Source organism: Lathamus discolor, chromosome 21, assembly GCF_037157495.1.
Source record: "Lathamus discolor isolate bLatDis1 chromosome 21, bLatDis1.hap1, whole genome shotgun sequence".
Lineage (NCBI taxonomy): Eukaryota > Metazoa > Chordata > Aves > Psittaciformes > Psittacidae > Lathamus > Lathamus discolor.
The window spans coordinates 2068404-2080060 of NC_088904.1; the positions used below are offsets into that span (position 1 = coordinate 2068404).

The 11657-nt window shown below is 51.5% G+C and overlaps 1 protein-coding gene and 1 long non-coding RNA gene across 5 annotated transcripts in view; both read right to left on the minus strand.

The window, feature by feature from the left end:
- RFX2 (regulatory factor X2) overlaps positions 1-3175 on the minus strand; it is a 55157-nt gene extending 51982 nt beyond the window's left edge. For all 4 annotated transcript variants that reach the window (XM_065699978.1, XM_065699974.1, XM_065699976.1 and 1 more), the window contains exon 1: positions 3033-3175. The gene's annotated coding sequence lies outside the window, so the exon portion shown is untranslated. The remainder of the gene's footprint in view (positions 1-3032) is intronic.
- Positions 3176-6248: 3073 nt separating this feature from the next.
- Positions 6249-11529, minus strand: LOC136024415 (uncharacterized). The gene is made up of 4 exons (XR_010616821.1): positions 11321-11529; positions 10629-10714; positions 10324-10445; positions 6249-8061 (listed from the first exon to the last, which is right to left on the minus strand). It is a non-coding gene; the product is annotated as an uncharacterized LOC136024415 (long non-coding RNA).
- Positions 11530-11657: the final 128 nt, after the last annotated feature.

The following is an 11657-nucleotide window of genomic DNA, read 5'->3' on the forward strand; positions in this document are numbered from 1 at the left end:
AAACCTTTTGTTGTCTATCTATGTATTTATGGCATAATTAGTTCATACGCTGCTTAGACAGAGATAGCCTGACGTGAGAAAGCCAGCACATTCTTAGACAATAAGGTGGATTTGTGTTTGAACAAAGCAATAAAGAACTGCCAGGCCAAATACGACAAAACCCCGCGTCTCGAAGTGCAGATCACAGACAGAAGCTTTGCATATGCTTCCAACAGCACAAACATACCCCGGGATGAGGGAGCTGCAGGCACGGGCGTTGGGTGCTCCTCTCGCAGCACCCACGGCAAGCCCTGGCACCCACAGCAAGCCCTGTGCTCCAGCTGGCTGGTGCCCGGCAGGAACGGCTCCGGCATTTGTTCCAAGGGAGGGAAAGAGGGAAAACTTGGTTTAAATATAACTCGGCAGCCTCCAGCAGCAACTTTGGCTGCGAAGCGGAGCGGGTAAGATCCGCCTGTTGAATCAGCAGAGCCCTCCTCGCGCTGTGACTGCGCAAGATGCTTTTAGCTCGGGAGTGCTAAAAGCGAACAAGGAAAATCTGCTGGAATGAATGCGTGAAAGCAGCTCTGTTTACCGGCCGCTATTAAAGTGAAAACACGTTGTGATTAAACAGAACAGCTGTCAGTGCGCCGAGGTGTTACAAGCGTGAGACTATTTAAAGACAATGACTGGCGCCATCTATTTCACTGCGCTCGAGCGAGGAAAAGGCACAGTTATTAACCACTGACTGAGGCTTTACGTTCACAGCAGCCCTGGAGATGCGTTGTGACGGAGAGGGCAGCAAGTACAGAGGTGACTTTTAGTGGCAAGGAGTACTCCCAGGTGGAGAATTTACCCAAACAAAGAGCCAGGACACACGAGGCCAGTCAATGTCATCGGAGGTTGCCCACAGCTTCAGTGATTATGGCCTTATATTCCCAGATCAGATTTCCATGTGCAAAAGGCTGGAGGAAGCGGTTTTCTAAGGTACCTGCAGGTACGTCACACGTGATTTAACAGTGACTCTCACTAGATCACGCTTAGCCTCAAGCCTTGAGATAGGTGACCCTGTCCCTCCCTCCCACCCCTGCTGCGCGGGACTCAACAGGACGCATGATGCCAAGTCCCTCGATGAAGACAGGCCTCCATCTGTACACCAAACCTCTAAACTTACATACAAAGCCTCCAAACTGCTCTCTGAGAGGGCAGATGTGATGCTAAGGGAGGATTTGCTGCACTGGGCTATGGCCCCCAGTGTCTTGCACCCTCTCTGGTTGCTGTAGCACAGCGCTGGGATTTCACGCTTGCGCAGAGCCTTCCGGAGCAAGCGGAGCTGGCAGCTGGGCCCCAGGACAGGGACACGGTGCTATGAGAGGAATTCATGAGATGCAAATGGCACAGCAGGGAAATGCAAAGCAGGGACTGTCTGGGGGAGTCCCCTGTGAAGTCTGAGGGACCTGGTCCTCACATTCCCCTGTGCCAAAGGATGCTCTCACCACCACGAACGCACTGGGATTCATTCCTGTTCTGCAGAAAGCCAGCAGGGACAAAGAAATCCCACTTACCAACCTTCACCCTTAAGGCTGAGATCCTGCAGCTACCTGAGAACCCAGATTCTGCTTAAAAAGGCACTTCCAAACCTCACCGTTATGGCAACAGCTTTGAGAACATAGGCTTAAACCTCCAAAACCCAGCACATCGGTGTGCACCGATGGTCCTGCAAGTGTGCTTTTTCCTCACCTGAATTCAGACATCTAGAAGTGAAACAGAAACCTCCAGCCGCTGATCCAACCCATCCTGAACCACGTAACCATGAAAGAGCCTCCCAAAACGCCTTCCACCGGACATGTAACTTGAAAATAAAGCCTAAGATACGACTGAATGCATCTTAAAGGGACTGAGGCGAACTCACCCTGCAAACAGCAGAGGCAGAGAAGGATCCCCAGGCTTTGGGAGCTTAAAGTTTATGCTTTGAGACTGATCTTTTTTCTTAGCCAGCAATTTCTCTCTGTTCTCCAATGATTTGTACTGAGATTGAGCTGAAAAGTTTGGCCAGAAGCAGATGAATAAAGCCCTGGCTCGCAAATGGATCTCAAGCTGAGGATGGTCGGTTTAAGGGCATTCCAAGTGCAAAAATCCCCACGAAGGAGATTTAATAAAATTACTATTTACTCCACCTTGCTCTTTAATTAGTAAGTTTTGCTTCTTTCAATAGCAAAGCCCAAAATAAAGACTTTAGAGTAGTTATCTAAGCGAAAAGAATGGAAAGATTTAATCAGACTGCAGGAACTCGCTCTTGAAATAGGCACATACACAAAATCCTGCTTTAACGGGAGGTGAGCCTCGTTTCACAACGCACTTTATTCAAAACAAACAGGAGAAACCAAGTCAGGAATAGAGGGCAGAGGCTTAAAAATAGGACTCGGTGCAATTTTCTCTCGTTTCTAAGGCTAACAAGAAAGCAAGCGCTGGGATCCGAGAGCTCTGGCAAACTACAGGGATGCGCTGGAGTCAGAATCAACCCCCAGTGGGGATGGGAGGAGTGCGCGGGGGAAGCGGGGGGAAAGCGAGCGGAGGCAGAGCGGCCGCCGGCCGCGTCCCCTCCCAGCTTGCCCCGGCTCCGGAGGCTCGAGGGGAGCCGCGCCTCCGACCACTCAACCGGACACCCGGAGTTACGGGAAGGGACGAGCCGCGATGAAGCCGGTGGCGGCCCCCCCCCCCCCGGAGGCGGGGTGCGTGCGGGGGGCGTGCGCGCACTCCGGTCCCGGGCAGCGCTCACAGCTCCGGCCCGCAGCCCCGCGGCGCGGAGGGCGCTCCGCCGCTCCCAACTTTCCGGGGCCAGCGCCCTGCGCCCCGGGGGGGGCTCCCGGGGACACCGAGGACCGCGGGGGGGGGGGCCCGGAGTAAGGAGATGGAGCAGGGGATGGGGTCCCCCCGCCTCACAACCCCGGGGGAGGCCACGAAGCGACTCGGCCCCCCCCACGCTCACCGCCGCGGGTGGGATCCGCTGCCCCCCCCGCCCCGACCCCTGCGGGGCGAGCATCGCCCCCGCTCACCTGCCCTCCCCGCCGGGCGCCGCGGGCTGCGCTGGGCTCCGGCCGCCGGGGCCGCGCGTTGCTCCCGTTGGCAAGTAACAGTCTCCAGGGCTACGGTCACTATGGCGCCTGCCGCCGGGTCTCGAGGCAACTGTTGCTACCCTCTCCCTTGCACGTCACCGCCCGGCCCCGCCCAGTCCGCGGCGTGCGGGGGGGAGTGGGCGTGTCCGGAGAGGAGCCGCAGCCTATTGGCTTAATAGCTGTCTGTCATGAGGGGGGCGGGATTAGGCGCGGGTTGGACCAATGGGGATGGAGAGGAGGGGCGTGGCGGAGAGTTGGCGCGCGCTTTGGCGCTCCGGCGCGGGGCGGGGCGGGCGCGCGGCGTCCCGCGCCGATGGGGAAAGTTCGTTTGTGTGCCGCGTTCGGTGTTCAAACGCTCCCGTTGGATGCCGAGGAACGGCCGGAATGCCGGGGGGGTGATCGGGGCTCCAAGCTCCCCATGACATCAAACCGTTTCCATAGCGACCAGCTGTGACGTCACAGCCATCAAAACAGCGGGGACAGATGGAGCTGGTGGGGAACCAGGGGCCAGGATCCTGGGTTAGGGCACATGTGGTCAATGGGATGAGGCTCAACAAGGTGAAGTGCTGCGTCCTGCACTTGGGCAACACCAACCCCACACAAGGCTCTAGGCTTGGGGAAGAGCGGTTGGAAACTGCTCATGGAAAAGGAGCTGGGGGTGCGGATTGATGGAGCTGAACACGAGCAGTCTGTGCCCAGGAAGCCCCCAGCATCCTGGGCTGAATCAGCACCAGTGCGGCAGCAGGGCCAGGGCAGGGATTGTGCCCCTGTGCTGGGCACTGGGGAGGCTGCACCTCAAATCCTGTGCTCAGCTCTGGGTCCCTCACTACAAGAGAGACATTGAGGGGCTGGAGCGGGGTCAGAGAAGGGAATGGAGCTGGTGCAGGGCCTGGAGCACAAGTGTGATGAGGATCTTGTCCTGGTCTCTTTGCAAAGAACAGCCAAATCCTCTTGTTTTTTGGCAGGAACACAGGCTGGGTTTTATATCTGCCCCTAAGAAAGAGACTGTGAAGGAAACACTGACACTGTTAATGTGATTTTTCTCTTTTTCACCTTGCATTTGCAACTGGTGTAAATTTAAACATACTTGAAAGTTAAGATGTTTCTATTGGTCAAATTCCAAGAGTTCTTTTTGCAATCAACAGCTCTCACTAGTATTAAGGTGATGATGAGCCTGGCCATGGCTTCGTGGTTAAGTTTTGCTCCTAAAGAATTAATTATGAATGGATGAGATCTTTAGAAAGGAGGGGGGATTTGTCCTTCTTCTACTCCCACCAACACACATCAATTGACCTTGCTGCTTCAGAGCTGGCCTGAGCCATGCAGATTAAAACCAGTCCTATGTCCAGGGCATTTCCCTGAAGTTGAAGTGACTGATAGATCTGCAGTGGCCAAGACACTTGCTTTAACTACCGAGGAGAGAGGTGCTTTGCTCCCACATCCACTCCAGTTTCATTTAATTCAGCCATTACTGCATAATGAAACCAGTCTGCACTCTGGGTTGGCCTCAGCTCTTCCCCATGGTTTTTGAAAGCAGGTGCTGCCAAGAAAAGCAGCTTTTTTTATCAAGCTTTATGGAACACTTCTGTTTGTGGTGGTTTTGTTGTTTCCCCTGGCTCTGCTTCCTCCCAGCTTCTTGTGCCCCTCCTCACTGGCAGAGCATGAGACCAAAAAGTCCTCGATCGGGGTAAGTGCTGCTGAACAACAACTAAAAACATCAGTGTGTTATCAGCGTTATTCTCAGGCTAAAGTCGAAAACACAGCACTGCACCAGCAACTAAGGAGGCGAAAAATGACTGTTACAGCTGAACCCTTCTCCCCATCACCACGTGCTTTTCAGATGCTTTGAAAATTCCCCATCAGCCATTCCAGGATGTCAAGGATCACCTTATTGACATGCAATAAAAAGCCTTGAGGATGTATTTTTCTCTAACGTTTTCTGAAAAGTATGTCCCTGCCTAAGCCAAGGAAGTGTGTGGAATTCGTACCCATGGAGACTCCAATAACACAGCAAGCTCCAATCGCCGCAGGATCATTAGTTTTCTTACCTAACGTACCAGGAAAGAAGTAAGTGGAAAAGAGAGGGACGGAGAGAAAGTCCCTGAGTGAGGAGTGAAGCAATGCAAACTGGAGAGACTGGTCTTGCTGGTTAGGTAGCGCTTGGTCTGTCTGCAGATTGGAGGTTGATATATCTGCTTTTGGAAGCTCACTAGGGGGCTTATACTGGAAGCATCCACAGAGTGTGCATCTGAGCACCCAGGACGTGTCAGGTATGGTTTTAAGAAGTTGCAAAGTCTCTCAGTGGGCTGTAGACCCTTAAGCCAAGGATATTTAAAGAGATCAGCTTTTAGGTGAGGGTGTCAATGCTCAATAAACAGTAAAATAGAAAACAGAGACGGAATGGTTTTTAAGAAGTCATCTAATGCACATAAACATCCACCTTTACCATGGGAAATAGAGACCATATTAATCTTTCTCTTAACAGCGCCTTCAAATCGTTTGAAGGCAGTTCTTATTTCTTCCCTTTTAAATTGAACAACCCTTACTGTGAGAAAAATCCTGGCCTTTCCCACACAAGTGCTATGTAAACAGTTATTTTCAATCCTGCAATACTGTGGTCACTTATTCCTGCTTCAGCACCATTGCATTTGCCCACACTGAATTGCATCACATTTATTTTGAGTCATTACTCAAATTTACAGAGAGCTTAAAGAAATCCTCCAGAAGTGCCTGCAGTCCTGCCCAGTTTAGCTGATTGCCTGTAATGTGTTGCTGCAGGTCTGTTATCACTTCAGGTTTTAGAGCACATTCTCCACTGCACAGCATCGGTACCTCTGCAAAAAAACCCGTGTCCAGTTCTGGGGCAACAGCACAAGACATGGAGCTGTTGGAGCAAGGCCAGAGGAGGCCATGGAGATGCTGTGAGGGCTGGAGCAGCTCTGCTCTGGAGCCAGGCTGAGAGAGCTGGGCTGGGCCAGCCTGGAGAAGAGAAGGCTCCTGAAGGGGAGACCTGAGAGCAGCTCCAGTGCCTAAAGGGGCTGCAGGAAACCTGAAGAGGGGCTTGGGACAAGGGCCTGTAGGGACAGGCCAAGGGGAATGGCTTGAACCTGCCTGAGGGGAGACTGAGATGAGCTCTTAGGCAGAAGCTCTTCCCTGTGAGGGTGCTGAGGCGCTGGCACAGGGTGCCCAGAGAAGCTGTGGCTGCCCCATCCCTGGCAGTGCTCAAGGCCAGGTTGGACACAGGGGCTTGGAGCAAGCTGCTCCTGTGGAAGGTGCCCCTGCCTGTGGCAGGGGTTGGAGCTGGATGAGCTTTAAGGTCCTTTCTAACCCAAACCATTCCATGACTCTATCAGTTGGATGATACCCTGCAATACCCTGAAATACCCAACATGCACGTTTTGATTAAGCCCTACAAACCTTGAAAGTTCACCAGTTCAATCCTGGGAACTTCGGGAGTGATCACAGGGACCTGTCTGTCACCTCTTGTTCTTGGCTGATCACTGGAATTAATTTTTCCTTGTTTCCTTGTCTGCATAAGCCAGACCTCATCCCTCTCAGCGCAGTATTGGGCTGGCTCTTGTGGAAGTAACCTTCCTGAAAGAATCTGGTGGTATGGAAAGAGAAGGAACGGAGCCTGAGCAAAGGCACGTTTGCTGCAGCTGTAACATACCCACAGGAGGGCACATTCCTCAAAGCAAACTGGAATTCAGCTCAAATCCAGCCCCTCTCAAAGGCTCTGTGCAACCTGATTTCACCAAAGGGAGGTTTTGACAAAATCTCATCTTTTGATGGAAGAAAATGCTCTGTACAGGTGGTGGGGTCCTTTAAAATCTCATGTTTATCTGTGAAAAATGCTGTTGTTTCAGTTGCTGGTGATGAAACCTTAAATGAAGCTGTTCCCTTGAATTGTTTTACTGAAGAAATGAAAAAATGCCCAATTATTAAAACCAAAACAGACCAAAACATTGCCTTTGGGGTTTTTCTTGCTTAAAATAAAAGTGTGCTTGTGTTCAGCAAGTTTCACTTTCTTTAAGCTTTCTGTGTCAGGTTCCCCCATCTGTGCTGTCTTTGAGTGACCTCAGTGCATTGGGTGTAAAACATCAGGAGCCTGAACCTGTGGCTCTCGGAGTCTGCTCTACCACTGTATAAACAGCATCATCCCAAGCAAGCCAAGAAGGTTGTCTAAACTACCATAAGGGATTTTCTTTCAATGTAACAGTGATAAAATTTTACTTCATAATCATTTTAGATAGGAGATGGGATAGGTTCTGGTTTTCTACCACCTTCTCCTGAGGCAACATCTTCAGAGAGACTGAAGCAAACTGAAGCAATGGCTTTTCCTGCATGGAGCTGCACATCGCTCAAGCACCACAGTGTATTGACAACACTGCATGAGAACCTGCTCCAACCACAGCCCCAGGAGTGCTGTCTTCTGCATCATAAACTGCTGCTGGTCAGACAACAACCCCCTTCAGTTCTTTAGCCTGGTCTTTAGAGGATAGATCTGCTGAGTGTGGTTGTGCCAAGGCCATGCTGTAACTTCCCAGTGGCATCAGAGCACATCATCCTCTGCACACATGTCTTCAGCAGGAAACTGAAATCCAGGCTGTCACTGCTCAGTTACAGGATGCTCTGTGCTGTCCTTCCAGCCTTACCCAGCCTGAAAGCACCCAGGGCTGAAGGGCTGAAGATGGGAGAAAGAAGGGGAGTTCAGCCCTTCCCTTGCTCTTCCATCTCCCTTGGGTGGCAAGAGGTATCACAACAGTCTCTGGCACAGGCTGCCTGGCTCGATGTTTCGATGACGTGGACTTTGAAAGAGGTTACTGCTCTTCCCAACCTTGTGTCTTCCCCAACATCTTTTTAGCAGAGCTAGAAACCCAAATGCTCTCTTTCCTTTCAGCAGAATTAAAGGACTAAGCATTGATCTGGCGTGTTATCTGTTTGCTTTGGCTGCAGCTGCCTGGAAATTCTGTAAAAAACATTGGGTACAGTCATGGAAAAACCGGAGTTTGTGGGTTTCTGTGTGCCACTCCCTGCAGGGAGCTGCAACCTCCTCAGCTCAGAGAAGCTAGAGGAGGATGTATCCACAACTCAGATGTAGTCAGAGATAGACATATTGATATAACCAAACCAATGCAGCTTTTGCCAACACAACTTCTGTATGGAGGCAACATCTGTGTAATTCAGCTCCCAATCACTGACTAAAACATAAGGTTTTAGTGGAATTGCTGTCCACTGCAGAATGTCTTCCCTGGTGCAGTGACTTTAACTGAGCATTCCCCATCCTGTTGACACAGATACAGGGAAACTCATGTGCTGACCAGGTAAACTGCGGCGGAATTCCTTTGAAAACCAGCCTGTGGGAGGACACAACCCCTCTTTGTGAGTGTTCGCAGTGTTTCAGGTCACTTGCACCCTGATCAGGGACAAAATATGAAGTCTTACAGAAATTTAGAACCTGAATATTAAACAGAAAGGTTCAGCTTGTTCCTATGGAAGTTCAACACATTCTTGACTGTGAGGATTTTCAATTCCGGCACTTTTCTCCTAGAGCGAGTTTATGTTTAAAAAACACAGAAAAATATTAAGTAGCCCTGTGGATTATTAACATTTCTGTCTGAATTACAGGTGCATAGGTCATGCTCCATACCCTAACCACAGTCAATCAGCAGCAACTCCTCTGCTTGTGTTGTCACCAGCACACAACAGTATTTGGACTCTGTGCAACCAAGCAATAGCGCATGTTTCTGTTATTATCTGCTACCCTGTTTGCAAATTCATCCCTTTCCTGGTTATAACACAACTTAAACAGGGAGGACAAACAGGGAACAGCCTTGTTCTGCTCTGGTAAACCTGCCTGGTAAACACTGTGACCAAAGTCCCTCGGCTTGGGAGTGGGGAAGCAAACCCACTGCTCTCATCCTACAGCAGCAAGAGAAAAACCACAATTCTTTTGCTATTGAAGTGCTAGAAATGCAATTGGGGTTTTTCTGAGCTGCTGGAAGCAACTCTTCCATATGAAGACAGGCTAAGAACACTGGGGCCGTTCAGCCTGGAGAGGAGAAGCTGCGTGGAGACCTCAGAGCAGATTCCAGTGTCTGAAGGGGGCTACAAGGATGCTGGAGTGGGACTTTTCATCAGGGACTGTAGCGATAGGACAAGGGGTGATGGGTTCAGACTGAAACAGGGGAAGTTCAGGTTAGATCTAAGGCAGAAGCTCTTCCCTGTGAGGGTGCTGAGGCGCTGGCACAGGGTGCCCAGAGAAGCTGTGGCTGCCCCATCCCTGGCAGTGCTCAAGGCCAGGTCGGACACAGGCTTGGAGCAAGCTGCTCCAGTGGAAGGTGTCCCTGCCCGTGGCAGGGGTTGGAGCTGGAGGAGCTTTAAGATCCCTTCCAAACCATTCTATGATTCTATGTAACTTCTGCATGCATCTTACTTTGGAGCAAATAGCTTTCCATCCAATTCTTTGTTGAAAGTGAAGTTACCTGTGAGCATAAACAGCATTGCAATTTGGTTTCAGCTTTAATGTTCAGAGGATCTAAGCAAAACCTCCAAAAAGAGGTGATAATCTAATATCAAACTAAATTGTGATATAGACTAGAGATTCTAATTGTGATCTGTGATAACTGAGAGTTGGATGTGAACCCAGGACTTCATTTAATGGGGGATTTTAGTCTGTCTTTTTCTCGGTGGTGGTGGTAATGGTGTGTGCGTGCTTTGGGTTTTGCTTTGTTGTTGTTTTTTTTTTCCAGAGAGACCTACACCTATTCACTGTAGACCCTTTCACATAACCAGAAAGGTGTTGCAAGTCCTCGGTGGGAAAGATAACATGACCTGTTGGAGTTTAGACATTATTATGCAACAAACAGACTCTTCTGCCTCCCTTCCTTCCCTGGGACCATGTGTTTAGCACCATATTTTCCCAGTGCATTTACCCTCCTCTTGTTGAGCTTCACATAGAAATTACTGATATAGTGTATTGCACACACCCCCCCCCCCAATTATCTTTCAAGTCAACGTCCTGAGGTGCAGTTACACTTGCTACCAGTGACTCTGGAACTGGGAGTTTGTGAGTGTTATCAGAGGAATGCTAGCCCAGAATAGCTCACAGACTCAGCGCCCAGGCTTGATGGGAAGGCTGATAAAAGTTGTGTAACTGTCTTGTGTCATTTTTGTGGACAGATATGACTTGTTCCATATGGGGAACGATTAAGCTGAAGAAGGAACTTACTTGCACTCTTTCTGTGTCCACAGCTGTGGATGATTCTTTGCTAGAGGTAAGAAAGAACTTGCCAATGGAATTCCTTTTGTGTCACCAGAAAGTGGGGTGATGTTCTGGAGGTCACAGGAAACCTGTAGCCAAGAAGAATGCAGCTCATGGCAGCAGCCGGCCTCTGCCTCACCAAAATAACCCTTGACAGGAAGAAGTGTCTGCACACCAGCGTTTCTAACCACACTTGGGTGATTTGACATGCACAAGCCTAAAGAACTATGGCCCCAATCTGCATTTAGCCCAAGCCTTGTCAAGGCATTTACCTTTCCACTCTTACCCTCTGACGGACATCTCTGTCCTTGATGGCATCTTCCTCCACCTCAGTCTTATGCTGCAGCGTGTTGAATACCTGCAGTTGTCATGGCAGGATACAAACATGAAGGCATCAGCATCATTGAGGCTTGAAAAAACCCTTAAGATCATCGAGTCATTGCAGCTGCAACATCCTCAGTGCTGCTGTGTCCTCCGGCAGGAGCTTCTCTCATGGCATGCCCCATCCCTGGCAGTGCTCAAGGCCAGGCTGGACACAGGGGCTTGGAGCAAGCTGCTCCAGTGGAAGGGGTCCCTGCCCCTGGCAGGGGTTGGGACTGGAGAAGCTTTAAGGTCCCTCCCAACACAAACCATTGAGTCACCTTGAGCACTGCCAGGGATGGGGCAGCCACAGCTCCTCTGGGCACCCTGTGCCAGCGCCTCAGCACCCTCACAGGGCAGAGCTTCTGCCTTATCTCCAACCTGACCTTCCCCTGTTTCAGTCTGACCCCATCACCCCTTGTCCTGTCACTGCAGTCCCTGATGAAGAGCCCCTCTCCAGCATCCTTGCAGCCCCCTTCAGACACTGGAATCTGCTCTGAGGTCCCCACGCAGCTTCTCCTCTCCAGGGGGAACAGCCCCAGTGTTCTCAGCCTGGCTCCATAGGGGAGCTGCTCCACTTGCTCCGACAGCTCCATGTCCTTACGGTGTGGTCAGAAAGCACCACCACGGAGCCGGTGTGCTCGGGGCCGCGCTCCAGCAGCCCCCACACCGCTCTCCCGTCCCCCCAGCACAGCGGCCTCGGACCCAATGCACCCCCGCGCCGAGGCCAGGCCCCGTGCGGCGCTGCCAGGGCCGCGGAGCGCGCCCGCTCCCGGCAGCCTGGGCCCGGCAGCGGCGCAGGGCAACGACCGCGGGTGACCTCCGCCTCAGGGAGCGGAGCAGGGGGCGGAGCCTCGCCCCTTCCGACACCCGCCTCGTCCAATGGCGCGGCCGCGCGGGTCTTTCGAGCGCCAATGGGGCGGGGTTGATCGGGATTTCCC